The sequence below is a fragment of the Schistocerca serialis genome, chromosome 1 (genome assembly GCF_023864345.2).
Source record: "Schistocerca serialis cubense isolate TAMUIC-IGC-003099 chromosome 1, iqSchSeri2.2, whole genome shotgun sequence".
Classification (NCBI taxonomy): domain Eukaryota; kingdom Metazoa; phylum Arthropoda; class Insecta; order Orthoptera; family Acrididae; genus Schistocerca; species Schistocerca serialis.
The window spans coordinates 147,476,024-147,503,266 of NC_064638.1; the positions used below are offsets into that span (position 1 = coordinate 147,476,024).

At 47.6% G+C, this 27,243-nt stretch overlaps 47 non-coding genes across 47 annotated transcripts; all 47 read right to left on the reverse strand.

Moving 5' to 3' along the window:
• Nucleotides 1-378: 378 nt before the first annotated feature.
• Trnar-ccu (transfer RNA arginine (anticodon CCU)) lies at nucleotides 379-451 on the reverse strand. Its single transcript has one exon. It is a non-coding gene; the product is annotated as a tRNA-Arg (tRNA).
• A 502-nt stretch (nucleotides 452-953) lies between these two features.
• Nucleotides 954-1,026, reverse strand: Trnar-ccu (transfer RNA arginine (anticodon CCU)). The gene has a single exon. It is a non-coding gene; the product is annotated as a tRNA-Arg (tRNA).
• Nucleotides 1,027-1,528: 502 nt separating this feature from the next.
• Trnar-ccu (transfer RNA arginine (anticodon CCU)) lies at nucleotides 1,529-1,601 on the reverse strand. The gene has a single exon. It is a non-coding gene; the product is annotated as a tRNA-Arg (tRNA).
• A 502-nt stretch (nucleotides 1,602-2,103) lies between these two features.
• On the reverse strand, nucleotides 2,104-2,176 carry Trnar-ccu (transfer RNA arginine (anticodon CCU)). The gene has a single exon. It is a non-coding gene; the product is annotated as a tRNA-Arg (tRNA).
• Nucleotides 2,177-2,678: 502 nt separating this feature from the next.
• On the reverse strand, nucleotides 2,679-2,751 carry Trnar-ccu (transfer RNA arginine (anticodon CCU)). The gene has a single exon. It is a non-coding gene; the product is annotated as a tRNA-Arg (tRNA).
• Nucleotides 2,752-3,253: 502 nt separating this feature from the next.
• Trnar-ccu (transfer RNA arginine (anticodon CCU)) lies at nucleotides 3,254-3,326 on the reverse strand. The gene has a single exon. It is a non-coding gene; the product is annotated as a tRNA-Arg (tRNA).
• Nucleotides 3,327-3,828: 502 nt separating this feature from the next.
• Nucleotides 3,829-3,901, reverse strand: Trnar-ccu (transfer RNA arginine (anticodon CCU)). Its single transcript has one exon. It is a non-coding gene; the product is annotated as a tRNA-Arg (tRNA).
• A 502-nt stretch (nucleotides 3,902-4,403) lies between these two features.
• On the reverse strand, nucleotides 4,404-4,476 carry Trnar-ccu (transfer RNA arginine (anticodon CCU)). Its single transcript has one exon. It is a non-coding gene; the product is annotated as a tRNA-Arg (tRNA).
• Nucleotides 4,477-4,978: 502 nt separating this feature from the next.
• Trnar-ccu (transfer RNA arginine (anticodon CCU)) lies at nucleotides 4,979-5,051 on the reverse strand. Its single transcript has one exon. It is a non-coding gene; the product is annotated as a tRNA-Arg (tRNA).
• A 502-nt stretch (nucleotides 5,052-5,553) lies between these two features.
• On the reverse strand, nucleotides 5,554-5,626 carry Trnar-ccu (transfer RNA arginine (anticodon CCU)). The gene has a single exon. It is a non-coding gene; the product is annotated as a tRNA-Arg (tRNA).
• A 502-nt stretch (nucleotides 5,627-6,128) lies between these two features.
• Trnar-ccu (transfer RNA arginine (anticodon CCU)) lies at nucleotides 6,129-6,201 on the reverse strand. The gene has a single exon. It is a non-coding gene; the product is annotated as a tRNA-Arg (tRNA).
• Nucleotides 6,202-6,703: 502 nt separating this feature from the next.
• On the reverse strand, nucleotides 6,704-6,776 carry Trnar-ccu (transfer RNA arginine (anticodon CCU)). The gene has a single exon. It is a non-coding gene; the product is annotated as a tRNA-Arg (tRNA).
• Nucleotides 6,777-7,278: 502 nt separating this feature from the next.
• Nucleotides 7,279-7,351, reverse strand: Trnar-ccu (transfer RNA arginine (anticodon CCU)). The gene has a single exon. It is a non-coding gene; the product is annotated as a tRNA-Arg (tRNA).
• A 502-nt stretch (nucleotides 7,352-7,853) lies between these two features.
• On the reverse strand, nucleotides 7,854-7,926 carry Trnar-ccu (transfer RNA arginine (anticodon CCU)). Its single transcript has one exon. It is a non-coding gene; the product is annotated as a tRNA-Arg (tRNA).
• Nucleotides 7,927-8,428: 502 nt separating this feature from the next.
• Trnar-ccu (transfer RNA arginine (anticodon CCU)) lies at nucleotides 8,429-8,501 on the reverse strand. Its single transcript has one exon. It is a non-coding gene; the product is annotated as a tRNA-Arg (tRNA).
• A 502-nt stretch (nucleotides 8,502-9,003) lies between these two features.
• On the reverse strand, nucleotides 9,004-9,076 carry Trnar-ccu (transfer RNA arginine (anticodon CCU)). The gene has a single exon. It is a non-coding gene; the product is annotated as a tRNA-Arg (tRNA).
• Nucleotides 9,077-9,578: 502 nt separating this feature from the next.
• Trnar-ccu (transfer RNA arginine (anticodon CCU)) lies at nucleotides 9,579-9,651 on the reverse strand. The gene has a single exon. It is a non-coding gene; the product is annotated as a tRNA-Arg (tRNA).
• A 502-nt stretch (nucleotides 9,652-10,153) lies between these two features.
• Nucleotides 10,154-10,226, reverse strand: Trnar-ccu (transfer RNA arginine (anticodon CCU)). The gene has a single exon. It is a non-coding gene; the product is annotated as a tRNA-Arg (tRNA).
• Nucleotides 10,227-10,728: 502 nt separating this feature from the next.
• On the reverse strand, nucleotides 10,729-10,801 carry Trnar-ccu (transfer RNA arginine (anticodon CCU)). The gene has a single exon. It is a non-coding gene; the product is annotated as a tRNA-Arg (tRNA).
• Nucleotides 10,802-11,303: 502 nt separating this feature from the next.
• On the reverse strand, nucleotides 11,304-11,376 carry Trnar-ccu (transfer RNA arginine (anticodon CCU)). The gene has a single exon. It is a non-coding gene; the product is annotated as a tRNA-Arg (tRNA).
• A 502-nt stretch (nucleotides 11,377-11,878) lies between these two features.
• On the reverse strand, nucleotides 11,879-11,951 carry Trnar-ccu (transfer RNA arginine (anticodon CCU)). The gene has a single exon. It is a non-coding gene; the product is annotated as a tRNA-Arg (tRNA).
• Nucleotides 11,952-12,453: 502 nt separating this feature from the next.
• Nucleotides 12,454-12,526, reverse strand: Trnar-ccu (transfer RNA arginine (anticodon CCU)). Its single transcript has one exon. It is a non-coding gene; the product is annotated as a tRNA-Arg (tRNA).
• A 502-nt stretch (nucleotides 12,527-13,028) lies between these two features.
• On the reverse strand, nucleotides 13,029-13,101 carry Trnar-ccu (transfer RNA arginine (anticodon CCU)). The gene has a single exon. It is a non-coding gene; the product is annotated as a tRNA-Arg (tRNA).
• A 502-nt stretch (nucleotides 13,102-13,603) lies between these two features.
• On the reverse strand, nucleotides 13,604-13,676 carry Trnar-ccu (transfer RNA arginine (anticodon CCU)). The gene has a single exon. It is a non-coding gene; the product is annotated as a tRNA-Arg (tRNA).
• A 502-nt stretch (nucleotides 13,677-14,178) lies between these two features.
• Trnar-ccu (transfer RNA arginine (anticodon CCU)) lies at nucleotides 14,179-14,251 on the reverse strand. The gene has a single exon. It is a non-coding gene; the product is annotated as a tRNA-Arg (tRNA).
• Nucleotides 14,252-14,753: 502 nt separating this feature from the next.
• Nucleotides 14,754-14,826, reverse strand: Trnar-ccu (transfer RNA arginine (anticodon CCU)). Its single transcript has one exon. It is a non-coding gene; the product is annotated as a tRNA-Arg (tRNA).
• Nucleotides 14,827-15,328: 502 nt separating this feature from the next.
• Nucleotides 15,329-15,401, reverse strand: Trnar-ccu (transfer RNA arginine (anticodon CCU)). Its single transcript has one exon. It is a non-coding gene; the product is annotated as a tRNA-Arg (tRNA).
• Nucleotides 15,402-15,903: 502 nt separating this feature from the next.
• On the reverse strand, nucleotides 15,904-15,976 carry Trnar-ccu (transfer RNA arginine (anticodon CCU)). Its single transcript has one exon. It is a non-coding gene; the product is annotated as a tRNA-Arg (tRNA).
• Nucleotides 15,977-16,478: 502 nt separating this feature from the next.
• Trnar-ccu (transfer RNA arginine (anticodon CCU)) lies at nucleotides 16,479-16,551 on the reverse strand. The gene has a single exon. It is a non-coding gene; the product is annotated as a tRNA-Arg (tRNA).
• A 502-nt stretch (nucleotides 16,552-17,053) lies between these two features.
• Nucleotides 17,054-17,126, reverse strand: Trnar-ccu (transfer RNA arginine (anticodon CCU)). The gene has a single exon. It is a non-coding gene; the product is annotated as a tRNA-Arg (tRNA).
• Nucleotides 17,127-17,628: 502 nt separating this feature from the next.
• Trnar-ccu (transfer RNA arginine (anticodon CCU)) lies at nucleotides 17,629-17,701 on the reverse strand. The gene has a single exon. It is a non-coding gene; the product is annotated as a tRNA-Arg (tRNA).
• A 502-nt stretch (nucleotides 17,702-18,203) lies between these two features.
• Nucleotides 18,204-18,276, reverse strand: Trnar-ccu (transfer RNA arginine (anticodon CCU)). The gene has a single exon. It is a non-coding gene; the product is annotated as a tRNA-Arg (tRNA).
• A 502-nt stretch (nucleotides 18,277-18,778) lies between these two features.
• Nucleotides 18,779-18,851, reverse strand: Trnar-ccu (transfer RNA arginine (anticodon CCU)). The gene has a single exon. It is a non-coding gene; the product is annotated as a tRNA-Arg (tRNA).
• Nucleotides 18,852-19,353: 502 nt separating this feature from the next.
• Trnar-ccu (transfer RNA arginine (anticodon CCU)) lies at nucleotides 19,354-19,426 on the reverse strand. Its single transcript has one exon. It is a non-coding gene; the product is annotated as a tRNA-Arg (tRNA).
• Nucleotides 19,427-19,928: 502 nt separating this feature from the next.
• Trnar-ccu (transfer RNA arginine (anticodon CCU)) lies at nucleotides 19,929-20,001 on the reverse strand. The gene has a single exon. It is a non-coding gene; the product is annotated as a tRNA-Arg (tRNA).
• Nucleotides 20,002-20,503: 502 nt separating this feature from the next.
• On the reverse strand, nucleotides 20,504-20,576 carry Trnar-ccu (transfer RNA arginine (anticodon CCU)). Its single transcript has one exon. It is a non-coding gene; the product is annotated as a tRNA-Arg (tRNA).
• Nucleotides 20,577-21,078: 502 nt separating this feature from the next.
• Trnar-ccu (transfer RNA arginine (anticodon CCU)) lies at nucleotides 21,079-21,151 on the reverse strand. Its single transcript has one exon. It is a non-coding gene; the product is annotated as a tRNA-Arg (tRNA).
• A 502-nt stretch (nucleotides 21,152-21,653) lies between these two features.
• On the reverse strand, nucleotides 21,654-21,726 carry Trnar-ccu (transfer RNA arginine (anticodon CCU)). The gene has a single exon. It is a non-coding gene; the product is annotated as a tRNA-Arg (tRNA).
• A 502-nt stretch (nucleotides 21,727-22,228) lies between these two features.
• On the reverse strand, nucleotides 22,229-22,301 carry Trnar-ccu (transfer RNA arginine (anticodon CCU)). The gene has a single exon. It is a non-coding gene; the product is annotated as a tRNA-Arg (tRNA).
• Nucleotides 22,302-22,803: 502 nt separating this feature from the next.
• Nucleotides 22,804-22,876, reverse strand: Trnar-ccu (transfer RNA arginine (anticodon CCU)). Its single transcript has one exon. It is a non-coding gene; the product is annotated as a tRNA-Arg (tRNA).
• Nucleotides 22,877-23,378: 502 nt separating this feature from the next.
• Nucleotides 23,379-23,451, reverse strand: Trnar-ccu (transfer RNA arginine (anticodon CCU)). The gene has a single exon. It is a non-coding gene; the product is annotated as a tRNA-Arg (tRNA).
• Nucleotides 23,452-23,953: 502 nt separating this feature from the next.
• On the reverse strand, nucleotides 23,954-24,026 carry Trnar-ccu (transfer RNA arginine (anticodon CCU)). The gene has a single exon. It is a non-coding gene; the product is annotated as a tRNA-Arg (tRNA).
• A 502-nt stretch (nucleotides 24,027-24,528) lies between these two features.
• On the reverse strand, nucleotides 24,529-24,601 carry Trnar-ccu (transfer RNA arginine (anticodon CCU)). The gene has a single exon. It is a non-coding gene; the product is annotated as a tRNA-Arg (tRNA).
• A 502-nt stretch (nucleotides 24,602-25,103) lies between these two features.
• Trnar-ccu (transfer RNA arginine (anticodon CCU)) lies at nucleotides 25,104-25,176 on the reverse strand. The gene has a single exon. It is a non-coding gene; the product is annotated as a tRNA-Arg (tRNA).
• A 502-nt stretch (nucleotides 25,177-25,678) lies between these two features.
• Trnar-ccu (transfer RNA arginine (anticodon CCU)) lies at nucleotides 25,679-25,751 on the reverse strand. Its single transcript has one exon. It is a non-coding gene; the product is annotated as a tRNA-Arg (tRNA).
• Nucleotides 25,752-26,253: 502 nt separating this feature from the next.
• Nucleotides 26,254-26,326, reverse strand: Trnar-ccu (transfer RNA arginine (anticodon CCU)). The gene has a single exon. It is a non-coding gene; the product is annotated as a tRNA-Arg (tRNA).
• A 502-nt stretch (nucleotides 26,327-26,828) lies between these two features.
• Nucleotides 26,829-26,901, reverse strand: Trnar-ccu (transfer RNA arginine (anticodon CCU)). Its single transcript has one exon. It is a non-coding gene; the product is annotated as a tRNA-Arg (tRNA).
• Between the last annotated feature and the right edge of the window lie 342 nt (nucleotides 26,902-27,243).

Genomic DNA, 27,243 nt, shown 5'->3' on the forward strand with positions numbered 1-27,243 from the left:
ACATACTCAGACGTATCGAAGTCCAGCCACCTACTTTCTGCTGGCAATTCTTATACCTGCCGTCTTAGGCTATTCCCTTTCTGAACTGTAAGTCCTGCACACAAGACAGGTAAGTGACTATTCATATGGGTCATACCGTTTACCAACAAGTAATTTTAAAATAGCGTTTCCTTTCACAGCGCCATCACGCTTTGAAACACTTCCGCGGCTAACAGGTCGATTGATAATGGCCATCGTTTCGTTTCAGGTTGTCAGTAAGTGCGTATTTTCATATCGTCGTCATACCTGTGATACCTGTAAGCACTCACAAACACCAACTTTCTCAACTATTACACCTCTACGTGGTGAGACTGATTTTGCCCCAGTGAGTAAAACGTGTACCTCTGGTGGGACTCGAACCCACAATCCCCGGTTTAGGAGACCGATGCCTTATCCATTAGGCCACAGAGGCTGACTGGCGTTAAGCTGGCGGTGTCCTCGCTCAAATCAACACTTGCCAAGTGTACCCTTCCTGATGCGCTACTCTACGTCTGCAGAGAGTCAGGACGTCGCATGAGCCTTTCCTGTGTGCCTGTACATACTCAGACGTATCGAAGTCCAGCCACCTACTTTCTGCTGGCAATTCTTATACCTGCCGTCTTAGGCTATTCCCTTTCTGAACTGTAAGTCCTGCACACAAGACAGGTAAGTGACTATTCATATGGGTCATACCGTTTACCAACAAGTAATTTTAAAATAGCGTTTCCTTTCACAGCGCCATCACGCTTTGAAACACTTCCGCGGCTAACAGGTCGATTGATAATGGCCATCGTTTCGTTTCAGGTTGTCAGTAAGTGCGTATTTTCATATCGTCGTCATACCTGTGATACCTGTAAGCACTCACAAACACCAACTTTCTCAACTATTACACCTCTACGTGGTGAGACTGATTTTGCCCCAGTGAGTAAAACGTGTACCTCTGGTGGGACTCGAACCCACAATCCCCGGTTTAGGAGACCGATGCCTTATCCATTAGGCCACAGAGGCTGACTGGCGTTAAGCTGGCGGTGTCCTCGCTCAAATCAACACTTGCCAAGTGTACCCTTCCTGATGCGCTACTCTACGTCTGCAGAGAGTCAGGACGTCGCATGAGCCTTTCCTGTGTGCCTGTACATACTCAGACGTATCGAAGTCCAGCCACCTACTTTCTGCTGGCAATTCTTATACCTGCCGTCTTAGGCTATTCCCTTTCTGAACTGTAAGTCCTGCACACAAGACAGGTAAGTGACTATTCATATGGGTCATACCGTTTACCAACAAGTAATTTTAAAATAGCGTTTCCTTTCACAGCGCCATCACGCTTTGAAACACTTCCGCGGCTAACAGGTCGATTGATAATGGCCATCGTTTCGTTTCAGGTTGTCAGTAAGTGCGTATTTTCATATCGTCGTCATACCTGTGATACCTGTAAGCACTCACAAACACCAACTTTCTCAACTATTACACCTCTACGTGGTGAGACTGATTTTGCCCCAGTGAGTAAAACGTGTACCTCTGGTGGGACTCGAACCCACAATCCCCGGTTTAGGAGACCGATGCCTTATCCATTAGGCCACAGAGGCTGACTGGCGTTAAGCTGGCGGTGTCCTCGCTCAAATCAACACTTGCCAAGTGTACCCTTCCTGATGCGCTACTCTACGTCTGCAGAGAGTCAGGACGTCGCATGAGCCTTTCCTGTGTGCCTGTACATACTCAGACGTATCGAAGTCCAGCCACCTACTTTCTGCTGGCAATTCTTATACCTGCCGTCTTAGGCTATTCCCTTTCTGAACTGTAAGTCCTGCACACAAGACAGGTAAGTGACTATTCATATGGGTCATACCGTTTACCAACAAGTAATTTTAAAATAGCGTTTCCTTTCACAGCGCCATCACGCTTTGAAACACTTCCGCGGCTAACAGGTCGATTGATAATGGCCATCGTTTCGTTTCAGGTTGTCAGTAAGTGCGTATTTTCATATCGTCGTCATACCTGTGATACCTGTAAGCACTCACAAACACCAACTTTCTCAACTATTACACCTCTACGTGGTGAGACTGATTTTGCCCCAGTGAGTAAAACGTGTACCTCTGGTGGGACTCGAACCCACAATCCCCGGTTTAGGAGACCGATGCCTTATCCATTAGGCCACAGAGGCTGACTGGCGTTAAGCTGGCGGTGTCCTCGCTCAAATCAACACTTGCCAAGTGTACCCTTCCTGATGCGCTACTCTACGTCTGCAGAGAGTCAGGACGTCGCATGAGCCTTTCCTGTGTGCCTGTACATACTCAGACGTATCGAAGTCCAGCCACCTACTTTCTGCTGGCAATTCTTATACCTGCCGTCTTAGGCTATTCCCTTTCTGAACTGTAAGTCCTGCACACAAGACAGGTAAGTGACTATTCATATGGGTCATACCGTTTACCAACAAGTAATTTTAAAATAGCGTTTCCTTTCACAGCGCCATCACGCTTTGAAACACTTCCGCGGCTAACAGGTCGATTGATAATGGCCATCGTTTCGTTTCAGGTTGTCAGTAAGTGCGTATTTTCATATCGTCGTCATACCTGTGATACCTGTAAGCACTCACAAACACCAACTTTCTCAACTATTACACCTCTACGTGGTGAGACTGATTTTGCCCCAGTGAGTAAAACGTGTACCTCTGGTGGGACTCGAACCCACAATCCCCGGTTTAGGAGACCGATGCCTTATCCATTAGGCCACAGAGGCTGACTGGCGTTAAGCTGGCGGTGTCCTCGCTCAAATCAACACTTGCCAAGTGTACCCTTCCTGATGCGCTACTCTACGTCTGCAGAGAGTCAGGACGTCGCATGAGCCTTTCCTGTGTGCCTGTACATACTCAGACGTATCGAAGTCCAGCCACCTACTTTCTGCTGGCAATTCTTATACCTGCCGTCTTAGGCTATTCCCTTTCTGAACTGTAAGTCCTGCACACAAGACAGGTAAGTGACTATTCATATGGGTCATACCGTTTACCAACAAGTAATTTTAAAATAGCGTTTCCTTTCACAGCGCCATCACGCTTTGAAACACTTCCGCGGCTAACAGGTCGATTGATAATGGCCATCGTTTCGTTTCAGGTTGTCAGTAAGTGCGTATTTTCATATCGTCGTCATACCTGTGATACCTGTAAGCACTCACAAACACCAACTTTCTCAACTATTACACCTCTACGTGGTGAGACTGATTTTGCCCCAGTGAGTAAAACGTGTACCTCTGGTGGGACTCGAACCCACAATCCCCGGTTTAGGAGACCGATGCCTTATCCATTAGGCCACAGAGGCTGACTGGCGTTAAGCTGGCGGTGTCCTCGCTCAAATCAACACTTGCCAAGTGTACCCTTCCTGATGCGCTACTCTACGTCTGCAGAGAGTCAGGACGTCGCATGAGCCTTTCCTGTGTGCCTGTACATACTCAGACGTATCGAAGTCCAGCCACCTACTTTCTGCTGGCAATTCTTATACCTGCCGTCTTAGGCTATTCCCTTTCTGAACTGTAAGACCTGCACACAAGACAGGTAAGTGACTATTCATATGGGTCATACCGTTTACCAACAAGTAATTTTAAAATAGCGTTTCCTTTCACAGCGCCATCACGCTTTGAAACACTTCCGCGGCTAACAGGTCGATTGATAATGGCCATCGTTTCGTTTCAGGTTGTCAGTAAGTGCGTATTTTCATATCGTCGTCATACCTGTGATACCTGTAAGCACTCACAAACACCAACTTTCTCAACTATTACACCTCTACGTGGTGAGACTGATTTTGCCCCAGTGAGTAAAACGTGTACCTCTGGTGGGACTCGAACCCACAATCCCCGGTTTAGGAGACCGATGCCTTATCCATTAGGCCACAGAGGCTGACTGGCGTTAAGCTGGCGGTGTCCTCGCTCAAATCAACACTTGCCAAGTGTACCCTTCCTGATGCGCTACTCTACGTCTGCAGAGAGTCAGGACGTCGCATGAGCCTTTCCTGTGTGCCTGTACATACTCAGACGTATCGAAGTCCAGCCACCTACTTTCTGCTGGCAATTCTTATACCTGCCGTCTTAGGCTATTCCCTTTCTGAACTGTAAGTCCTGCACACAAGACAGGTAAGTGACTATTCATATGGGTCATACCGTTTACCAACAAGTAATTTTAAAATAGCGTTTCCTTTCACAGCGCCATCACGCTTTGAAACACTTCCGCGGCTAACAGGTCGATTGATAATGGCCATCGTTTCGTTTCAGGTTGTCAGTAAGTGCGTATTTTCATATCGTCGTCATACCTGTGATACCTGTAAGCACTCACAAACACCAACTTTCTCAACTATTACACCTCTACGTGGTGAGACTGATTTTGCCCCAGTGAGTAAAACGTGTACCTCTGGTGGGACTCGAACCCACAATCCCCGGTTTAGGAGACCGATGCCTTATCCATTAGGCCACAGAGGCTGACTGGCGTTAAGCTGGCGGTGTCCTCGCTCAAATCAACACTTGCCAAGTGTACCCTTCCTGATGCGCTACTCTACGTCTGCAGAGAGTCAGGACGTCGCATGAGCCTTTCCTGTGTGCCTGTACATACTCAGACGTATCGAAGTCCAGCCACCTACTTTCTGCTGGCAATTCTTATACCTGCCGTCTTAGGCTATTCCCTTTCTGAACTGTAAGTCCTGCACACAAGACAGGTAAGTGACTATTCATATGGGTCATACCGTTTACCAACAAGTAATTTTAAAATAGCGTTTCCTTTCACAGCGCCATCACGCTTTGAAACACTTCCGCGGCTAACAGGTCGATTGATAATGGCCATCGTTTCGTTTCAGGTTGTCAGTAAGTGCGTATTTTCATATCGTCGTCATACCTGTGATACCTGTAAGCACTCACAAACACCAACTTTCTCAACTATTACACCTCTACGTGGTGAGACTGATTTTGCCCCAGTGAGTAAAACGTGTACCTCTGGTGGGACTCGAACCCACAATCCCCGGTTTAGGAGACCGATGCCTTATCCATTAGGCCACAGAGGCTGACTGGCGTTAAGCTGGCGGTGTCCTCGCTCAAATCAACACTTGCCAAGTGTACCCTTCCTGATGCGCTACTCTACGTCTGCAGAGAGTCAGGACGTCGCATGAGCCTTTCCTGTGTGCCTGTACATACTCAGACGTATCGAAGTCCAGCCACCTACTTTCTGCTGGCAATTCTTATACCTGCCGTCTTAGGCTATTCCCTTTCTGAACTGTAAGTCCTGCACACAAGACAGGTAAGTGACTATTCATATGGGTCATACCGTTTACCAACAAGTAATTTTAAAATAGCGTTTCCTTTCACAGCGCCATCACGCTTTGAAACACTTCCGCGGCTAACAGGTCGATTGATAATGGCCATCGTTTCGTTTCAGGTTGTCAGTAAGTGCGTATTTTCATATCGTCGTCATACCTGTGATACCTGTAAGCACTCACAAACACCAACTTTCTCAACTATTACACCTCTACGTGGTGAGACTGATTTTGCCCCAGTGAGTAAAACGTGTACCTCTGGTGGGACTCGAACCCACAATCCCCGGTTTAGGAGACCGATGCCTTATCCATTAGGCCACAGAGGCTGACTGGCGTTAAGCTGGCGGTGTCCTCGCTCAAATCAACACTTGCCAAGTGTACCCTTCCTGATGCGCTACTCTACGTCTGCAGAGAGTCAGGACGTCGCATGAGCCTTTCCTGTGTGCCTGTACATACTCAGACGTATCGAAGTCCAGCCACCTACTTTCTGCTGGCAATTCTTATACCTGCCGTCTTAGGCTATTCCCTTTCTGAACTGTAAGTCCTGCACACAAGACAGGTAAGTGACTATTCATATGGGTCATACCGTTTACCAACAAGTAATTTTAAAATAGCGTTTCCTTTCACAGCGCCATCACGCTTTGAAACACTTCCGCGGCTAACAGGTCGATTGATAATGGCCATCGTTTCGTTTCAGGTTGTCAGTAAGTGCGTATTTTCATATCGTCGTCATACCTGTGATACCTGTAAGCACTCACAAACACCAACTTTCTCAACTATTACACCTCTACGCGGTGAGACTGATTTTGCCCCAGTGAGTAAAACGTGTACCTCTGGTGGGACTCGAACCCACAATCCCCGGTTTAGGAGACCGATGCCTTATCCATTAGGCCACAGAGGCTGACTGGCGTTAAGCTGGCGGTGTCCTCGCTCAAATCAACACTTGCCAAGTGTACCCTTCCTGATGCGCTACTCTACGTCTGCAGAGAGTCAGGACGTCGCATGAGCCTTTCCTGTGTGCCTGTACATACTCAGACGTATCGAAGTCCAGCCACCTACTTTCTGCTGGCAATTCTTATACCTGCCGTCTTAGGCTATTCCCTTTCTGAACTGTAAGTCCTGCACACAAGACAGGTAAGTGACTATTCATATGGGTCATACCGTTTACCAACAAGTAATTTTAAAATAGCGTTTCCTTTCACAGCGCCATCACGCTTTGAAACACTTCCGCGGCTAACAGGTCGATTGATAATGGCCATCGTTTCGTTTCAGGTTGTCAGTAAGTGCGTATTTTCATATCGTCGTCATACCTGTGATACCTGTAAGCACTCACAAACACCAACTTTCTCAACTATTACACCTCTACGTGGTGAGACTGATTTTGCCCCAGTGAGTAAAACGTGTACCTCTGGTGGGACTCGAACCCACAATCCCCGGTTTAGGAGACCGATGCCTTATCCATTAGGCCACAGAGGCTGACTGGCGTTAAGCTGGCGGTGTCCTCGCTCAAATCAACACTTGCCAAGTGTACCCTTCCTGATGCGCTACTCTACGTCTGCAGAGAGTCAGGACGTCGCATGAGCCTTTCCTGTGTGCCTGTACATACTCAGACGTATCGAAGTCCAGCCACCTACTTTCTGCTGGCAATTCTTATACCTGCCGTCTTAGGCTATTCCCTTTCTGAACTGTAAGTCCTGCACACAAGACAGGTAAGTGACTATTCATATGGGTCATACCGTTTACCAACAAGTAATTTTAAAATAGCGTTTCCTTTCACAGCGCCATCACGCTTTGAAACACTTCCGCGGCTAACAGGTCGATTGATAATGGCCATCGTTTCGTTTCAGGTTGTCAGTAAGTGCGTATTTTCATATCGTCGTCATACCTGTGATACCTGTAAGCACTCACAAACACCAACTTTCTCAACTATTACACCTCTACGTGGTGAGACTGATTTTGCCCCAGTGAGTAAAACGTGTACCTCTGGTGGGACTCGAACCCACAATCCCCGGTTTAGGAGACCGATGCCTTATCCATTAGGCCACAGAGGCTGACTGGCGTTAAGCTGGCGGTGTCCTCGCTCAAATCAACACTTGCCAAGTGTACCCTTCCTGATGCGCTACTCTACGTCTGCAGAGAGTCAGGACGTCGCATGAGCCTTTCCTGTGTGCCTGTACATACTCAGACGTATCGAAGTCCAGCCACCTACTTTCTGCTGGCAATTCTTATACCTGCCGTCTTAGGCTATTCCCTTTCTGAACTGTAAGTCCTGCACACAAGACAGGTAAGTGACTATTCATATGGGTCATACCGTTTACCAACAAGTAATTTTAAAATAGCGTTTCCTTTCACAGCGCCATCACGCTTTGAAACACTTCCGCGGCTAACAGGTCGATTGATAATGGCCATCGTTTCGTTTCAGGTTGTCAGTAAGTGCGTATTTTCATATCGTCGTCATACCTGTGATACCTGTAAGCACTCACAAACACCAACTTTCTCAACTATTACACCTCTACGTGGTGAGACTGATTTTGCCCCAGTGAGTAAAACGTGTACCTCTGGTGGGACTCGAACCCACAATCCCCGGTTTAGGAGACCGATGCCTTATCCATTAGGCCACAGAGGCTGACTGGCGTTAAGCTGGCGGTGTCCTCGCTCAAATCAACACTTGCCAAGTGTACCCTTCCTGATGCGCTACTCTACGTCTGCAGAGAGTCAGGACGTCGCATGAGCCTTTCCTGTGTGCCTGTACATACTCAGACGTATCGAAGTCCAGCCACCTACTTTCTGCTGGCAATTCTTATACCTGCCGTCTTAGGCTATTCCCTTTCTGAACTGTAAGTCCTGCACACAAGACAGGTAAGTGACTATTCATATGGGTCATACCGTTTACCAACAAGTAATTTTAAAATAGCGTTTCCTTTCACAGCGCCATCACGCTTTGAAACACTTCCGCGGCTAACAGGTCGATTGATAATGGCCATCGTTTCGTTTCAGGTTGTCAGTAAGTGCGTATTTTCATATCGTCGTCATACCTGTGATACCTGTAAGCACTCACAAACACCAACTTTCTCAACTATTACACCTCTACGTGGTGAGACTGATTTTGCCCCAGTGAGTAAAACGTGTACCTCTGGTGGGACTCGAACCCACAATCCCCGGTTTAGGAGACCGATGCCTTATCCATTAGGCCACAGAGGCTGACTGGCGTTAAGCTGGCGGTGTCCTCGCTCAAATCAACACTTGCCAAGTGTACCCTTCCTGATGCGCTACTCTACGTCTGCAGAGAGTCAGGACGTCGCATGAGCCTTTCCTGTGTGCCTGTACATACTCAGACGTATCGAAGTCCAGCCACCTACTTTCTGCTGGCAATTCTTATACCTGCCGTCTTAGGCTATTCCCTTTCTGAACTGTAAGTCCTGCACACAAGACAGGTAAGTGACTATTCATATGGGTCATACCGTTTACCAACAAGTAATTTTAAAATAGCGTTTCCTTTCACAGCGCCATCACGCTTTGAAACACTTCCGCGGCTAACAGGTCGATTGATAATGGCCATCGTTTCGTTTCAGGTTGTCAGTAAGTGCGTATTTTCATATCGTCGTCATACCTGTGATACCTGTAAGCACTCACAAACACCAACTTTCTCAACTATTACACCTCTACGTGGTGAGACTGATTTTGCCCCAGTGAGTAAAACGTGTACCTCTGGTGGGACTCGAACCCACAATCCCCGGTTTAGGAGACCGATGCCTTATCCATTAGGCCACAGAGGCTGACTGGCGTTAAGCTGGCGGTGTCCTCGCTCAAATCAACACTTGCCAAGTGTACCCTTCCTGATGCGCTACTCTACGTCTGCAGAGAGTCAGGACGTCGCATGAGCCTTTCCTGTGTGCCTGTACATACTCAGACGTATCGAAGTCCAGCCACCTACTTTCTGCTGGCAATTCTTATACCTGCCGTCTTAGGCTATTCCCTTTCTGAACTGTAAGACCTGCACACAAGACAGGTAAGTGACTATTCATATGGGTCATACCGTTTACCAACAAGTAATTTTAAAATAGCGTTTCCTTTCACAGCGCCATCACGCTTTGAAACACTTCCGCGGCTAACAGGTCGATTGATAATGGCCATCGTTTCGTTTCAGGTTGTCAGTAAGTGCGTATTTTCATATCGTCGTCATACCTGTGATACCTGTAAGCACTCACAAACACCAACTTTCTCAACTATTACACCTCTACGTGGTGAGACTGATTTTGCCCCAGTGAGTAAAACGTGTACCTCTGGTGGGACTCGAACCCACAATCCCCGGTTTAGGAGACCGATGCCTTATCCATTAGGCCACAGAGGCTGACTGGCGTTAAGCTGGCGGTGTCCTCGCTCAAATCAACACTTGCCAAGTGTACCCTTCCTGATGCGCTACTCTACGTCTGCAGAGAGTCAGGACGTCGCATGAGCCTTTCCTGTGTGCCTGTACATACTCAGACGTATCGAAGTCCAGCCACCTACTTTCTGCTGGCAATTCTTATACCTGCCGTCTTAGGCTATTCCCTTTCTGAACTGTAAGTCCTGCACACAAGACAGGTAAGTGACTATTCATATGGGTCATACCGTTTACCAACAAGTAATTTTAAAATAGCGTTTCCTTTCACAGCGCCATCACGCTTTGAAACACTTCCGCGGCTAACAGGTCGATTGATAATGGCCATCGTTTCGTTTCAGGTTGTCAGTAAGTGCGTATTTTCATATCGTCGTCATACCTGTGATACCTGTAAGCACTCACAAACACCAACTTTCTCAACTATTACACCTCTACGTGGTGAGACTGATTTTGCCCCAGTGAGTAAAACGTGTACCTCTGGTGGGACTCGAACCCACAATCCCCGGTTTAGGAGACCGATGCCTTATCCATTAGGCCACAGAGGCTGACTGGCGTTAAGCTGGCGGTGTCCTCGCTCAAATCAACACTTGCCAAGTGTACCCTTCCTGATGCGCTACTCTACGTCTGCAGAGAGTCAGGACGTCGCATGAGCCTTTCCTGTGTGCCTGTACATACTCAGACGTATCGAAGTCCAGCCACCTACTTTCTGCTGGCAATTCTTATACCTGCCGTCTTAGGCTATTCCCTTTCTGAACTGTAAGTCCTGCACACAAGACAGGTAAGTGACTATTCATATGGGTCATACCGTTTACCAACAAGTAATTTTAAAATAGCGTTTCCTTTCACAGCGCCATCACGCTTTGAAACACTTCCGCGGCTAACAGGTCGATTGATAATGGCCATCGTTTCGTTTCAGGTTGTCAGTAAGTGCGTATTTTCATATCGTCGTCATACCTGTGATACCTGTAAGCACTCACAAACACCAACTTTCTCAACTATTACACCTCTACGTGGTGAGACTGATTTTGCCCCAGTGAGTAAAACGTGTACCTCTGGTGGGACTCGAACCCACAATCCCCGGTTTAGGAGACCGATGCCTTATCCATTAGGCCACAGAGGCTGACTGGCGTTAAGCTGGCGGTGTCCTCGCTCAAATCAACACTTGCCAAGTGTACCCTTCCTGATGCGCTACTCTACGTCTGCAGAGAGTCAGGACGTCGCATGAGCCTTTCCTGTGTGCCTGTACATACTCAGACGTATCGAAGTCCAGCCACCTACTTTCTGCTGGCAATTCTTATACCTGCCGTCTTAGGCTATTCCCTTTCTGAACTGTAAGTCCTGCACACAAGACAGGTAAGTGACTATTCATATGGGTCATACCGTTTACCAACAAGTAATTTTAAAATAGCGTTTCCTTTCACAGCGCCATCACGCTTTGAAACACTTCCGCGGCTAACAGGTCGATTGATAATGGCCATCGTTTCGTTTCAGGTTGTCAGTAAGTGCGTATTTTCATATCGTCGTCATACCTGTGATACCTGTAAGCACTCACAAACACCAACTTTCTCAACTATTACACCTCTACGTGGTGAGACTGATTTTGCCCCAGTGAGTAAAACGTGTACCTCTGGTGGGACTCGAACCCACAATCCCCGGTTTAGGAGACCGATGCCTTATCCATTAGGCCACAGAGGCTGACTGGCGTTAAGCTGGCGGTGTCCTCGCTCAAATCAACACTTGCCAAGTGTACCCTTCCTGATGCGCTACTCTACGTCTGCAGAGAGTCAGGACGTCGCATGAGCCTTTCCTGTGTGCCTGTACATACTCAGACGTATCGAAGTCCAGCCACCTACTTTCTGCTGGCAATTCTTATACCTGCCGTCTTAGGCTATTCCCTTTCTGAACTGTAAGTCCTGCACACAAGACAGGTAAGTGACTATTCATATGGGTCATACCGTTTACCAACAAGTAATTTTAAAATAGCGTTTCCTTTCACAGCGCCATCACGCTTTGAAACACTTCCGCGGCTAACAGGTCGATTGATAATGGCCATCGTTTCGTTTCAGGTTGTCAGTAAGTGCGTATTTTCATATCGTCGTCATACCTGTGATACCTGTAAGCACTCACAAACACCAACTTTCTCAACTATTACACCTCTACGCGGTGAGACTGATTTTGCCCCAGTGAGTAAAACGTGTACCTCTGGTGGGACTCGAACCCACAATCCCCGGTTTAGGAGACCGATGCCTTATCCATTAGGCCACAGAGGCTGACTGGCGTTAAGCTGGCGGTGTCCTCGCTCAAATCAACACTTGCCAAGTGTACCCTTCCTGATGCGCTACTCTACGTCTGCAGAGAGTCAGGACGTCGCATGAGCCTTTCCTGTGTGCCTGTACATACTCAGACGTATCGAAGTCCAGCCACCTACTTTCTGCTGGCAATTCTTATACCTGCCGTCTTAGGCTATTCCCTTTCTGAACTGTAAGTCCTGCACACAAGACAGGTAAGTGACTATTCATATGGGTCATACCGTTTACCAACAAGTAATTTTAAAATAGCGTTTCCTTTCACAGCGCCATCACGCTTTGAAACACTTCCGCGGCTAACAGGTCGATTGATAATGGCCATCGTTTCGTTTCAGGTTGTCAGTAAGTGCGTATTTTCATATCGTCGTCATACCTGTGATACCTGTAAGCACTCACAAACACCAACTTTCTCAACTATTACACCTCTACGCGGTGAGACTGATTTTGCCCCAGTGAGTAAAACGTGTACCTCTGGTGGGACTCGAACCCACAATCCCCGGTTTAGGAGACCGATGCCTTATCCATTAGGCCACAGAGGCTGACTGGCGTTAAGCTGGCGGTGTCCTCGCTCAAATCAACACTTGCCAAGTGTACCCTTCCTGATGCGCTACTCTACGTCTGCAGAGAGTCAGGACGTCGCATGAGCCTTTCCTGTGTGCCTGTACATACTCAGACGTATCGAAGTCCAGCCACCTACTTTCTGCTGGCAATTCTTATACCTGCCGTCTTAGGCTATTCCCTTTCTGAACTGTAAGTCCTGCACACAAGACAGGTAAGTGACTATTCATATGGGTCATACCGTTTACCAACAAGTAATTTTAAAATAGCGTTTCCTTTCACAGCGCCATCACGCTTTGAAACACTTCCGCGGCTAACAGGTCGATTGATAATGGCCATCGTTTCGTTTCAGGTTGTCAGTAAGTGCGTATTTTCATATCGTCGTCATACCTGTGATACCTGTAAGCACTCACAAACACCAACTTTCTCAACTATTACACCTCTACGTGGTGAGACTGATTTTGCCCCAGTGAGTAAAACGTGTACCTCTGGTGGGACTCGAACCCACAATCCCCGGTTTAGGAGACCGATGCCTTATCCATTAGGCCACAGAGGCTGACTGGCGTTAAGCTGGCGGTGTCCTCGCTCAAATCAACACTTGCCAAGTGTACCCTTCCTGATGCGCTACTCTACGTCTGCAGAGAGTCAGGACGTCGCATGAGCCTTTCCTGTGTGCCTGTACATACTCAGACGTATCGAAGTCCAGCCACCTACTTTCTGCTGGCAATTCTTATACCTGCCGTCTTAGGCTATTCCCTTTCTGAACTGTAAGTCCTGCACACAAGACAGGTAAGTGACTATTCATATGGGTCATACCGTTTACCAACAAGTAATTTTAAAATAGCGTTTCCTTTCACAGCGCCATCACGCTTTGAAACACTTCCGCGGCTAACAGGTCGATTGATAATGGCCATCGTTTCGTTTCAGGTTGTCAGTAAGTGCGTATTTTCATATCGTCGTCATACCTGTGATACCTGTAAGCACTCACAAACACCAACTTTCTCAACTATTACACCTCTACGTGGTGAGACTGATTTTGCCCCAGTGAGTAAAACGTGTACCTCTGGTGGGACTCGAACCCACAATCCCCGGTTTAGGAGACCGATGCCTTATCCATTAGGCCACAGAGGCTGACTGGCGTTAAGCTGGCGGTGTCCTCGCTCAAATCAACACTTGCCAAGTGTACCCTTCCTGATGCGCTACTCTACGTCTGCAGAGAGTCAGGACGTCGCATGAGCCTTTCCTGTGTGCCTGTACATACTCAGACGTATCGAAGTCCAGCCACCTACTTTCTGCTGGCAATTCTTATACCTGCCGTCTTAGGCTATTCCCTTTCTGAACTGTAAGTCCTGCACACAAGACAGGTAAGTGACTATTCATATGGGTCATACCGTTTACCAACAAGTAATTTTAAAATAGCGTTTCCTTTCACAGCGCCATCACGCTTTGAAACACTTCCGCGGCTAACAGGTCGATTGATAATGGCCATCGTCTCGTTTCAGGTTGTCAGTAAGTGCGTATTTTCATATCGTCGTCATACCTGTGATACCTGTAAGCACTCACAAACACCAACTTTCTCAACTATTACACCTCTACGTGGTGAGACTGATTTTGCCCCAGTGAGTAAAACGTGTACCTCTGGTGGGACTCGAACCCACAATCCCCGGTTTAGGAGACCGATGCCTTATCCATTAGGCCACAGAGGCTGACTGGCGTTAAGCTGGCGGTGTCCTCGCTCAAATCAACACTTGCCAAGTGTACCCTTCCTGATGCGCTACTCTACGTCTGCAGAGAGTCAGGACGTCGCATGAGCCTTTCCTGTGTGCCTGTACATACTCAGACGTATCGAAGTCCAGCCACCTACTTTCTGCTGGCAATTCTTATACCTGCCGTCTTAGGCTATTCCCTTTCTGAACTGTAAGTCCTGCACACAAGACAGGTAAGTGACTATTCATATGGGTCATACCGTTTACCAACAAGTAATTTTAAAATAGCGTTTCCTTTCACAGCGCCATCACGCTTTGAAACACTTCCGCGGCTAACAGGTCGATTGATAATGGCCATCGTTTCGTTTCAGGTTGTCAGTAAGTGCGTATTTTCATATCGTCGTCATACCTGTGATACCTGTAAGCACTCACAAACACCAACTTTCTCAACTATTACACCTCTACGTGGTGAGACTGATTTTGCCCCAGTGAGTAAAACGTGTACCTCTGGTGGGACTCGAACCCACAATCCCCGGTTTAGGAGACCGATGCCTTATCCATTAGGCCACAGAGGCTGACTGGCGTTAAGCTGGCGGTGTCCTCGCTCAAATCAACACTTGCCAAGTGTACCCTTCCTGATGCGCTACTCTACGTCTGCAGAGAGTCAGGACGTCGCATGAGCCTTTCCTGTGTGCCTGTACATACTCAGACGTATCGAAGTCCAGCCACCTACTTTCTGCTGGCAATTCTTATACCTGCCGTCTTAGGCTATTCCCTTTCTGAACTGTAAGTCCTGCACACAAGACAGGTAAGTGACTATTCATATGGGTCATACCGTTTACCAACAAGTAATTTTAAAATAGCGTTTCCTTTCACAGCGCCATCACGCTTTGAAACACTTCCGCGGCTAACAGGTCGATTGATAATGGCCATCGTTTCGTTTCAGGTTGTCAGTAAGTGCGTATTTTCATATCGTCGTCATACCTGTGATACCTGTAAGCACTCACAAACACCAACTTTCTCAACTATTACACCTCTACGTGGTGAGACTGATTTTGCCCCAGTGAGTAAAACGTGTACCTCTGGTGGGACTCGAACCCACAATCCCCGGTTTAGGAGACCGATGCCTTATCCATTAGGCCACAGAGGCTGACTGGCGTTAAGCTGGCGGTGTCCTCGCTCAAATCAACACTTGCCAAGTGTACCCTTCCTGATGCGCTACTCTACGTCTGCAGAGAGTCAGGACGTCGCATGAGCCTTTCCTGTGTGCCTGTACATACTCAGACGTATCGAAGTCCAGCCACCTACTTTCTGCTGGCAATTCTTATACCTGCCGTCTTAGGCTATTCCCTTTCTGAACTGTAAGTCCTGCACACAAGACAGGTAAGTGACTATTCATATGGGTCATACCGTTTACCAACAAGTAATTTTAAAATAGCGTTTCCTTTCACAGCGCCATCACGCTTTGAAACACTTCCGCGGCTAACAGGTCGATTGATAATGGCCATCGTTTCGTTTCAGGTTGTCAGTAAGTGCGTATTTTCATATCGTCGTCATACCTGTGATACCTGTAAGCACTCACAAACACCAACTTTCTCAACTATTACACCTCTACGTGGTGAGACTGATTTTGCCCCAGTGAGTAAAACGTGTACCTCTGGTGGGACTCGAACCCACAATCCCCGGTTTAGGAGACCGATGCCTTATCCATTAGGCCACAGAGGCTGACTGGCGTTAAGCTGGCGGTGTCCTCGCTCAAATCAACACTTGCCAAGTGTACCCTTCCTGATGCGCTACTCTACGTCTGCAGAGAGTCAGGACGTCGCATGAGCCTTTCCTGTGTGCCTGTACATACTCAGACGTATCGAAGTCCAGCCACCTACTTTCTGCTGGCAATTCTTATACCTGCCGTCTTAGGCTATTCCCTTTCTGAACTGTAAGTCCTGCACACAAGACAGGTAAGTGACTATTCATATGGGTCATACCGTTTACCAACAAGTAATTTTAAAATAGCGTTTCCTTTCACAGCGCCATCACGCTTTGAAACACTTCCGCGGCTAACAGGTCGATTGATAATGGCCATCGTTTCGTTTCAGGTTGTCAGTAAGTGCGTATTTTCATATCGTCGTCATACCTGTGATACCTGTAAGCACTCACAAACACCAACTTTCTCAACTATTACACCTCTACGTGGTGAGACTGATTTTGCCCCAGTGAGTAAAACGTGTACCTCTGGTGGGACTCGAACCCACAATCCCCGGTTTAGGAGACCGATGCCTTATCCATTAGGCCACAGAGGCTGACTGGCGTTAAGCTGGCGGTGTCCTCGCTCAAATCAACACTTGCCAAGTGTACCCTTCCTGATGCGCTACTCTACGTCTGCAGAGAGTCAGGACGTCGCATGAGCCTTTCCTGTGTGCCTGTACATACTCAGACGTATCGAAGTCCAGCCACCTACTTTCTGCTGGCAATTCTTATACCTGCCGTCTTAGGCTATTCCCTTTCTGAACTGTAAGTCCTGCACACAAGACAGGTAAGTGACTATTCATATGGGTCATACCGTTTACCAACAAGTAATTTTAAAATAGCGTTTCCTTTCACAGCGCCATCACGCTTTGAAACACTTCCGCGGCTAACAGGTCGATTGATAATGGCCATCGTTTCGTTTCAGGTTGTCAGTAAGTGCGTATTTTCATATCGTCGTCATACCTGTGATACCTGTAAGCACTCACAAACACCAACTTTCTCAACTATTACACCTCTACGTGGTGAGACTGATTTTGCCCCAGTGAGTAAAACGTGTACCTCTGGTGGGACTCGAACCCACAATCCCCGGTTTAGGAGACCGATGCCTTATCCATTAGGCCACAGAGGCTGACTGGCGTTAAGCTGGCGGTGTCCTCGCTCAAATCAACACTTGCCAAGTGTACCCTTCCTGATGCGCTACTCTACGTCTGCAGAGAGTCAGGACGTCGCATGAGCCTTTCCTGTGTGCCTGTACATACTCAGACGTATCGAAGTCCAGCCACCTACTTTCTGCTGGCAATTCTTATACCTGCCGTCTTAGGCTATTCCCTTTCTGAACTGTAAGTCCTGCACACAAGACAGGTAAGTGACTATTCATATGGGTCATACCGTTTACCAACAAGTAATTTTAAAATAGCGTTTCCTTTCACAGCGCCATCACGCTTTGAAACACTTCCGCGGCTAACAGGTCGATTGATAATGGCCATCGTTTCGTTTCAGGTTGTCAGTAAGTGCGTATTTTCATATCGTCGTCATACCTGTGATACCTGTAAGCACTCACAAACACCAACTTTCTCAACTATTACACCTCTACGTGGTGAGACTGATTTTGCCCCAGTGAGTAAAACGTGTACCTCTGGTGGGACTCGAACCCACAATCCCCGGTTTAGGAGACCGATGCCTTATCCATTAGGCCACAGAGGCTGACTGGCGTTAAGCTGGCGGTGTCCTCGCTCAAATCAACACTTGCCAAGTGTACCCTTCCTGATGCGCTACTCTACGTCTGCAGAGAGTCAGGACGTCGCATGAGCCTTTCCTGTGTGCCTGTACATACTCAGACGTATCGAAGTCCAGCCACCTACTTTCTGCTGGCAATTCTTATACCTGCCGTCTTAGGCTATTCCCTTTCTGAACTGTAAGTCCTGCACACAAGACAGGTAAGTGACTATTCATATGGGTCATACCGTTTACCAACAAGTAATTTTAAAATAGCGTTTCCTTTCACAGCGCCATCACGCTTTGAAACACTTCCGCGGCTAACAGGTCGATTGATAATGGCCATCGTCTCGTTTCAGGTTGTCAGTAAGTGCGTATTTTCATATCGTCGTCATACCTGTGATACCTGTAAGCACTCACAAACACCAACTTTCTCAACTATTACACCTCTACGTGGTGAGACTGATTTTGCCCCAGTGAGTAAAACGTGTACCTCTGGTGGGACTCGAACCCACAATCCCCGGTTTAGGAGACCGATGCCTTATCCATTAGGCCACAGAGGCTGACTGGCGTTAAGCTGGCGGTGTCCTCGCTCAAATCAACACTTGCCAAGTGTACCCTTCCTGATGCGCTACTCTACGTCTGCAGAGAGTCAGGACGTCGCATGAGCCTTTCCTGTGTGCCTGTACATACTCAGACGTATCGAAGTCCAGCCACCTACTTTCTGCTGGCAATTCTTATACCTGCCGTCTTAGGCTATTCCCTTTCTGAACTGTAAGTCCTGCACACAAGACAGGTAAGTGACTATTCATATGGGTCATACCGTTTACCAACAAGTAATTTTAAAATAGCGTTTCCTTTCACAGCGCCATCACGCTTTGAAACACTTCCGCGGCTAACAGGTCGATTGATAATGGCCATCGTTTCGTTTCAGGTTGTCAGTAAGTGCGTATTTTCATATCGTCGTCATACCTGTGATACCTGTAAGCACTCACAAACACCAACTTTCTCAACTATTACACCTCTACGTGGTGAGACTGATTTTGCCCCAGTGAGTAAAACGTGTACCTCTGGTGGGACTCGAACCCACAATCCCCGGTTTAGGAGACCGATGCCTTATCCATTAGGCCACAGAGGCTGACTGGCGTTAAGCTGGCGGTGTCCTCGCTCAAATCAACACTTGCCAAGTGTACCCTTCCTGATGCGCTACTCTACGTCTGCAGAGAGTCAGGACGTCGCATGAGCCTTTCCTGTGTGCCTGTACATACTCAGACGTATCGAAGTCCAGCCACCTACTTTCTGCTGGCAATTCTTATACCTGCCGTCTTAGGCTATTCCCTTTCTGAACTGTAAGTCCTGCACACAAGACAGGTAAGTGACTATTCATATGGGTCATACCGTTTACCAACAAGTAATTTTAAAATAGCGTTTCCTTTCACAGCGCCATCACGCTTTGAAACACTTCCGCGGCTAACAGGTCGATTGATAATGGCCATCGTTTCGTTTCAGGTTGTCAGTAAGTGCGTATTTTCATATCGTCGTCATACCTGTGATACCTGTAAGCACTCACAAACACCAACTTTCTCAACTATTACACCTCTACGTGGTGAGACTGATTTTGCCCCAGTGAGTAAAACGTGTACCTCTGGTGGGACTCGAACCCACAATCCCCGGTTTAGGAGACCGATGCCTTATCCATTAGGCCACAGAGGCTGACTGGCGTTAAGCTGGCGGTGTCCTCGCTCAAATCAACACTTGCCAAGTGTACCCTTCCTGATGCGCTACTCTACGTCTGCAGAGAGTCAGGACGTCGCATGAGCCTTTCCTGTGTGCCTGTACATACTCAGACGTATCGAAGTCCAGCCACCTACTTTCTGCTGGCAATTCTTATACCTGCCGTCTTAGGCTATTCCCTTTCTGAACTGTAAGTCCTGCACACAAGACAGGTAAGTGACTATTCATATGGGTCATACCGTTTACCAACAAGTAATTTTAAAATAGCGTTTCCTTTCACAGCGCCATCACGCTTTGAAACACTTCCGCGGCTAACAGGTCGATTGATAATGGCCATCGTTTCGTTTCAGGTTGTCAGTAAGTGCGTATTTTCATATCGTCGTCATACCTGTGATACCTGTAAGCACTCACAAACACCAACTTTCTCAACTATTACACCTCTACGTGGTGAGACTGATTTTGCCCCAGTGAGTAAAACGTGTACCTCTGGTGGGACTCGAACCCACAATCCCCGGTTTAGGAGACCGATGCCTTATCCATTAGGCCACAGAGGCTGACTGGCGTTAAGCTGGCGGTGTCCTCGCTCAAATCAACACTTGCCAAGTGTACCCTTCCTGATGCGCTACTCTACGTCTGCAGAGAGTCAGGACGTCGCATGAGCCTTTCCTGTGTGCCTGTACATACTCAGACGTATCGAAGTCCAGCCACCTACTTTCTGCTGGCAATTCTTATACCTGCCGTCTTAGGCTATTCCCTTTCTGAACTGTAAGTCCTGCACACAAGACAGGTAAGTGACTATTCATATGGGTCATACCGTTTACCAACAAGTAATTTTAAAATAGCGTTTCCTTTCACAGCGCCATCACGCTTTGAAACACTTCCGCGGCTAACAGGTCGATTGATAATGGCCATCGTTTCGTTTCAGGTTGTCAGTAAGTGCGTATTTTCATATCGTCGTCATACCTGTGATACCTGTAAGCACTCACAAACACCAACTTTCTCAACTATTACACCTCTACGTGGTGAGACTGATTTTGCCCCAGTGAGTAAAACGTGTACCTCTGGTGGGACTCGAACCCACAATCCCCGGTTTAGGAGACCGATGCCTTATCCATTAGGCCACAGAGGCTGACTGGCGTTAAGCTGGCGGTGTCCTCGCTCAAATCAACACTTGCCAAGTGTACCCTTCCTGATGCGCTACTCTACGTCTGCAGAGAGTCAGGACGTCGCATGAGCCTTTCCTGTGTGCCTGTACATACTCAGACGTATCGAAGTCCAGCCACCTACTTTCTGCTGGCAATTCTTATACCTGCCGTCTTAGGCTATTCCCTTTCTGAACTGTAAGTCCTGCACACAAGACAGGTAAGTGACTATTCATATGGGTCATACCGTTTACCAACAAGTAATTTTAAAATAGCGTTTCCTTTCACAGCGCCATCACGCTTTGAAACACTTCCGCGGCTAACAGGTCGATTGATAATGGCCATCGTTTCGTTTCAGGTTGTCAGTAAGTGCGTATTTTCATATCGTCGTCATACCTGTGATACCTGTAAGCACTCACAAACACCAACTTTCTCAACTATTACACCTCTACGTGGTGAGACTGATTTTGCCCCAGTGAGTAAAACGTGTACCTCTGGTGGGACTCGAACCCACAATCCCCGGTTTAGGAGACCGATGCCTTATCCATTAGGCCACAGAGGCTGACTGGCGTTAAGCTGGCGGTGTCCTCGCTCAAATCAACACTTGCCAAGTGTACCCTTCCTGATGCGCTACTCTACGTCTGCAGAGAGTCAGGACGTCGCATGAGCCTTTCCTGTGTGCCTGTACATACTCAGACGTATCGAAGTCCAGCCACCTACTTTCTGCTGGCAATTCTTATACCTGCCGTCTTAGGCTATTCCCTTTCTGAACTGTAAGTCCTGCACACAAGACAGGTAAGTGACTATTCATATGGGTCATACCGTTTACCAACAAGTAATTTTAAAATAGCGTTTCCTTTCACAGCGCCATCACGCTTTGAAACACTTCCGCGGCTAACAGGTCGATTGATAATGGCCATCGTTTCGTTTCAGGTTGTCAGTAAGTGCGTATTTTCATATCGTCGTCATACCTGTGATACCTGTAAGCACTCACAAACACCAACTTTCTCAACTATTACACCTCTACGTGGTGAGACTGATTTTGCCCCAGTGAGTAAAACGTGTACCTCTGGTGGGACTCGAACCCACAATCCCCGGTTTAGGAGACCGATGCCTTATCCATTAGGCCACAGAGGCTGACTGGCGTTAAGCTGGCGGTGTCCTCGCTCAAATCAACACTTGCCAAGTGTACCCTTCCTGATGCGCTACTCTACGTCTGCAGAGAGTCAGGACGTCGCATGAGCCTTTCCTGTGTGCCTGTACATACTCAGACGTATCGAAGTCCAGCCACCTACTTTCTGCTGGCAATTCTTATACCTGCCGTCTTAGGCTATTCCCTTTCTGAACTGTAAGTCCTGCACACAAGACAGGTAAGTGACTATTCATATGGGTCATACCGTTTACCAACAAGTAATTTTAAAATAGCGTTTCCTTTCACAGCGCCATCACGCTTTGAAACACTTCCGCGGCTAACAGGTCGATTGATAATGGCCATCGTTTCGTTTCAGGTTGTCAGTAAGTGCGTATTTTCATATCGTCGTCATACCTGTGATACCTGTAAGCACTCACAAACACCAACTTTCTCAACTATTACACCTCTACGTGGTGAGACTGATTTTGCCCCAGTGAGTAAAACGTGTACCTCTGGTGGGACTCGAACCCACAATCCCCGGTTTAGGAGACCGATGCCTTATCCATTAGGCCACAGAGGCTGACTGGCGTTAAGCTGGCGGTGTCCTCGCTCAAATCAACACTTGCCAAGTGTACCCTTCCTGATGCGCTACTCTACGTCTGCAGAGAGTCAGGACGTCGCATGAGCCTTTCCTGTGTGCCTGTACATACTCAGACGTATCGAAGTCCAGCCACCTACTTTCTGCTGGCAATTCTTATACCTGCCGTCTTAGGCTATTCCCTTTCTGAACTGTAAGTCCTGCACACAAGACAGGTAAGTGACTATTCATATGGGTCATACCGTTTACCAACAAGTAATTTTAAAATAGCGTTTCCTTTCACAGCGCCATCACGCTTTGAAACACTTCCGCGGCTAACAGGTCGATTGATAATGGCCATCGTTTCGTTTCAGGTTGTCAGTAAGTGCGTATTTTCATATCGTCGTCATACCTGTGATACCTGTAAGCACTCACAAACACCAACTTTCTCAACTATTACACCTCTACGTGGTGAGACTGATTTTGCCCCAGTGAGTAAAACGTGTACCTCTGGTGGGACTCGAACCCACAATCCCCGGTTTAGGAGACCGATGCCTTATCCATTAGGCCACAGAGGCTGAGTGGCGTTAAGCTGGCGGTGTCCTCGCTCAAATCAACACTTGCCAAGTGTACCCTTCCTGATGCGCTACTCTACGTCTGCAGAGAGTCAGGACGTCGCATGAGCCTTTCCTGTGTGCCTGTACATACTCAGACGTATCGAAGTCCAGCCACCTACTTTCTGCTGGCAATTCTTATACCTGCCGTCTTAGGCTATTCCCTTTCTGAACTGTAAGTCCTGCACACAAGACAGGTAAGTGACTATTCATATGGGTCATACCGTTTACCAACAAGTAATTTTAAAATAGCGTTTCCTTTCACAGCGCCATCACGCTTTGAAACACTTCCGCGGCTAACAGGTCGATTGATAATGGCCATCGTTTCGTTTCAGGTTGTCAGTAAGTGCGTATTTTCATATCGTCGTCATACCTGTGATACCTGTAAGCACTCACAAACACCAACTTTCTCAACTATTACACCTCTACGTGGTGAGACTGATTTTGCCCCAGTGAGTAAAACGTGTACCTCTGGTGGGACTCGAACCCACAATCCCCGGTTTAGGAGACCGATGCCTTATCCATTAGGCCACAGAGGCTGACTGGCGTTAAGCTGGCGGTGTCCTCGCTCAAATCAACACTTGCCAAGTGTACCCTTCCTGATGCGCTACTCTACGTCTGCAGAGAGTCAGGACGTCGCATGAGCCTTTCCTGTGTGCCTGTACATACTCAGACGTATCGAAGTCCAGCCACCTACTTTCTGCTGGCAATTCTTATACCTGCCGTCTTAGGCTATTCCCTTTCTGAACTGTAAGTCCTGCACACAAGACAGGTAAGTGACTATTCATATGGGTCATACCGTTTACCAACAAGTAATTTTAAAATAGCGTTTCCTTTCACAGCGCCATCACGCTTTGAAACACTTCCGCGGCTAACAGGTCGATTGATAATGGCCATCGTTTCGTTTCAGGTTGTCAGTAAGTGCGTATTTTCATATCGTCGTCATACCTGTGATACCTGTAAGCACTCACAAACACCAACTTTCTCAACTATTACACCTCTACGTGGTGAGACTGATTTTGCCCCAGTGAGTAAAACGTGTACCTCTGGTGGGACTCGAACCCACAATCCCCGGTTTAGGAGACCGATGCCTTATCCATTAGGCCACAGAGGCTGACTGGCGTTAAGCTGGCGGTGTCCTCGCTCAAATCAACACTTGCCAAGTGTACCCTTCCTGATGCGCTACTCTACGTCTGCAGAGAGTCAGGACGTCGCATGAGCCTTTCCTGTGTGCCTGTACATACTCAGACGTATCGAAGTCCAGCCACCTACTTTCTGCTGGCAATTCTTATACCTGCCGTCTTAGGCTATTCCCTTTCTGAACTGTAAGTCCTGCACACAAGACAGGTAAGTGACTATTCATATGGGTCATACCGTTTACCAACAAGTAATTTTAAAATAGCGTTTCCTTTCACAGCGCCATCACGCTTTGAAACACTTCCGCGGCTAACAGGTCGATTGATAATGGCCATCGTTTCGTTTCAGGTTGTCAGTAAGTGCGTATTTTCATATCGTCGTCATACCTGTGATACCTGTAAGCACTCACAAACACCAACTTTCTCAACTATTACACCTCTACGTGGTGAGACTGATTTTGCCCCAGTGAGTAAAACGTGTACCTCTGGTGGGACTCGAACCCACAATCCCCGGTTTAGGAGACCGATGCCTTATCCATTAGGCCACAGAGGCTGACTGGCGTTAAGCTGGCGGTGTCCTCGCTCAAATCAACACTTGCCAAGTGTACCCTTCCTGATGCGCTACTCTACGTCTGCAGAGAGTCAGGACGTCGCATGAGCCTTTCCTGTGTGCCTGTACATACTCAGACGTATCGAAGTCCAGCCACCTACTTTCTGCTGGCAATTCTTATACCTGCCGTCTTAGGCTATTCCCTTTCTGAACTGTAAGTCCTGCACACAAGACAGGTAAGTGACTATTCATATGGGTCATACCGTTTACCAACAAGTAATTTTAAAATAGCGTTTCCTTTCACAGCGCCATCACGCTTTGAAACACTTCCGCGGCTAACAGGTCGATTGATAATGGCCATCGTTTCGTTTCAGGTTGTCAGTAAGTGCGTATTTTCATATCGTCGTCATACCTGTGATACCTGTAAGCACTCACAAACACCAACTTTCTCAACTATTACACCTCTACGTGGTGAGACTGATTTTGCCCCAGTGAGTAAAACGTGTACCTCTGGTGGGACTCGAACCCACAATCCCCGGTTTAGGAGACCGATGCCTTATCCATTAGGCCACAGAGGCTGACTGGCGTTAAGCTGGCGGTGTCCTCGCTCAAATCAACACTTGCCAAGTGTACCCTTCCTGATGCGCTACTCTACGTCTGCAGAGAGTCAGGACGTCGCATGAGCCTTTCCTGTGTGCCTGTACATACTCAGACGTATCGAAGTCCAGCCACCTACTTTCTGCTGGCAATTCTTATACCTGCCGTCTTAGGCTATTCCCTTTCTGAACTGTAAGTCCTGCACACAAGACAGGTAAGTGACTATTCATATGGGTCATACCGTTTACCAACAAGTAATTTTAAAATAGCGTTTCCTTTCACAGCGCCATCACGCTTTGAAACACTTCCGCGGCTAACAGGTCGATTGATAATGGCCATCGTTTCGTTTCAGGTTGTCAGTAAGTGCGTATTTTCATATCGTCGTCATACCTGTGATACCTGTAAGCACTCACAAACACCAACTTTCTCAACTATTACACCTCTACGTGGTGAGACTGATTTTGCCCCAGTGAGTAAAACGTGTACCTCTGGTGGGACTCGAACCCACAATCCCCGGTTTAGGAGACCGATGCCTTATCCATTAGGCCACAGAGGCTGACTGGCGTTAAGCTGGCGGTGTCCTCGCTCAAATCAACACTTGCCAAGTGTACCCTTCCTGATGCGCTACTCTACGTCTGCAGAGAGTCAGGACGTCGCATGAGCCTTTCCTGTGTGCCTGTACATACTCAGACGTATCGAAGTCCAGCCACCTACTTTCTGCTGGCAATTCTTATACCTGCCGTCTTAGGCTATTCCCTTTCTGAACTGTAAGTCCTGCACACAAGACAGGTAAGTGACTATTCATATGGGTCATACCGTTTACCAACAAGTAATTTTAAAATAGCGTTTCCTTTCACAGCGCCATCACGCTTTGAAACACTTCCGCGGCTAACAGGTCGATTGATAATGGCCATCGTTTCGTTTCAGGTTGTCAGTAAGTGCGTATTTTCATATCGTCGTCATACCTGTGATACCTGTAAGCACTCACAAACACCAACTTTCTCAACTATTACACCTCTACGTGGTGAGACTGATTTTGCCCCAGTGAGTAAAACGTGTACCTCTGGTGGGACTCGAACCCACAATCCCCGGTTTAGGAGACCGATGCCTTATCCATTAGGCCACAGAGGCTGACTGGCGTTAAGCTGGCGGTGTCCTCGCTCAAATCAACACTTGCCAAGTGTACCCTTCCTGATGCGCTACTCTACGTCTGCAGAGAGTCAGGACGTCGCATGAGCCTTTCCTGTGTGCCTGTACATACTCAGACGTATCGAAGTCCAGCCACCTACTTTCTGCTGGCAATTCTTATACCTGCCGTCTTAGGCTATTCCCTTTCTGAACTGTAAGTCCTGCACACAAGACAGGTAAGTGACTATTCATATGGGTCATACCGTTTACCAACAAGTAATTTTAAAATAGCGTTTCCTTTCACAGCGCCATCACGCTTTGAAACACTTCCGCGGCTAACAGGTCGATGGATAATGGCCATCGTTTCGTTTCAGGTTGTCAGTAAGTGCGTATTTTCATATCGTCGTCATACCTGTGATACCTGTAAGCACTCACAAACACCAACTTTCTCAACTATTACACCTCTACGTGGTGAGACTGATTTTGCCCCAGTGAGTAAAACGTGTACCTCTGGTGGGACTCGAACCCACAATCCCCGGTTTAGGAGACCGATGCCTTATCCATTAGGCCACAGAGGCTGACTGGCGTTAAGCTGGCGGTGTCCTCGCTCAAATCAACACTTGCCAAGTGTACCCTTCCTGATGCGCTACTCTACGTCTGCAGAGAGTCAGGACGTCGCATGAGCCTTTCCTGTGTGCCTGTACATACTCAGACGTATCGAAGTCCAGCCACCTACTTTCTGCTGGCAATTCTTATACCTGCCGTCTTAGGCTATTCCCTTTCTGAACTGTAAGTCCTGCACACAAGACAGGTAAGTGACTATTCATATGGGTCATACCGTTTACCAACAAGTAATTTTAAAATAGCGTTTCCTTTCACAGCGCCATCACGCTTTGAAACACTTCCGCGGCTAACAGGTC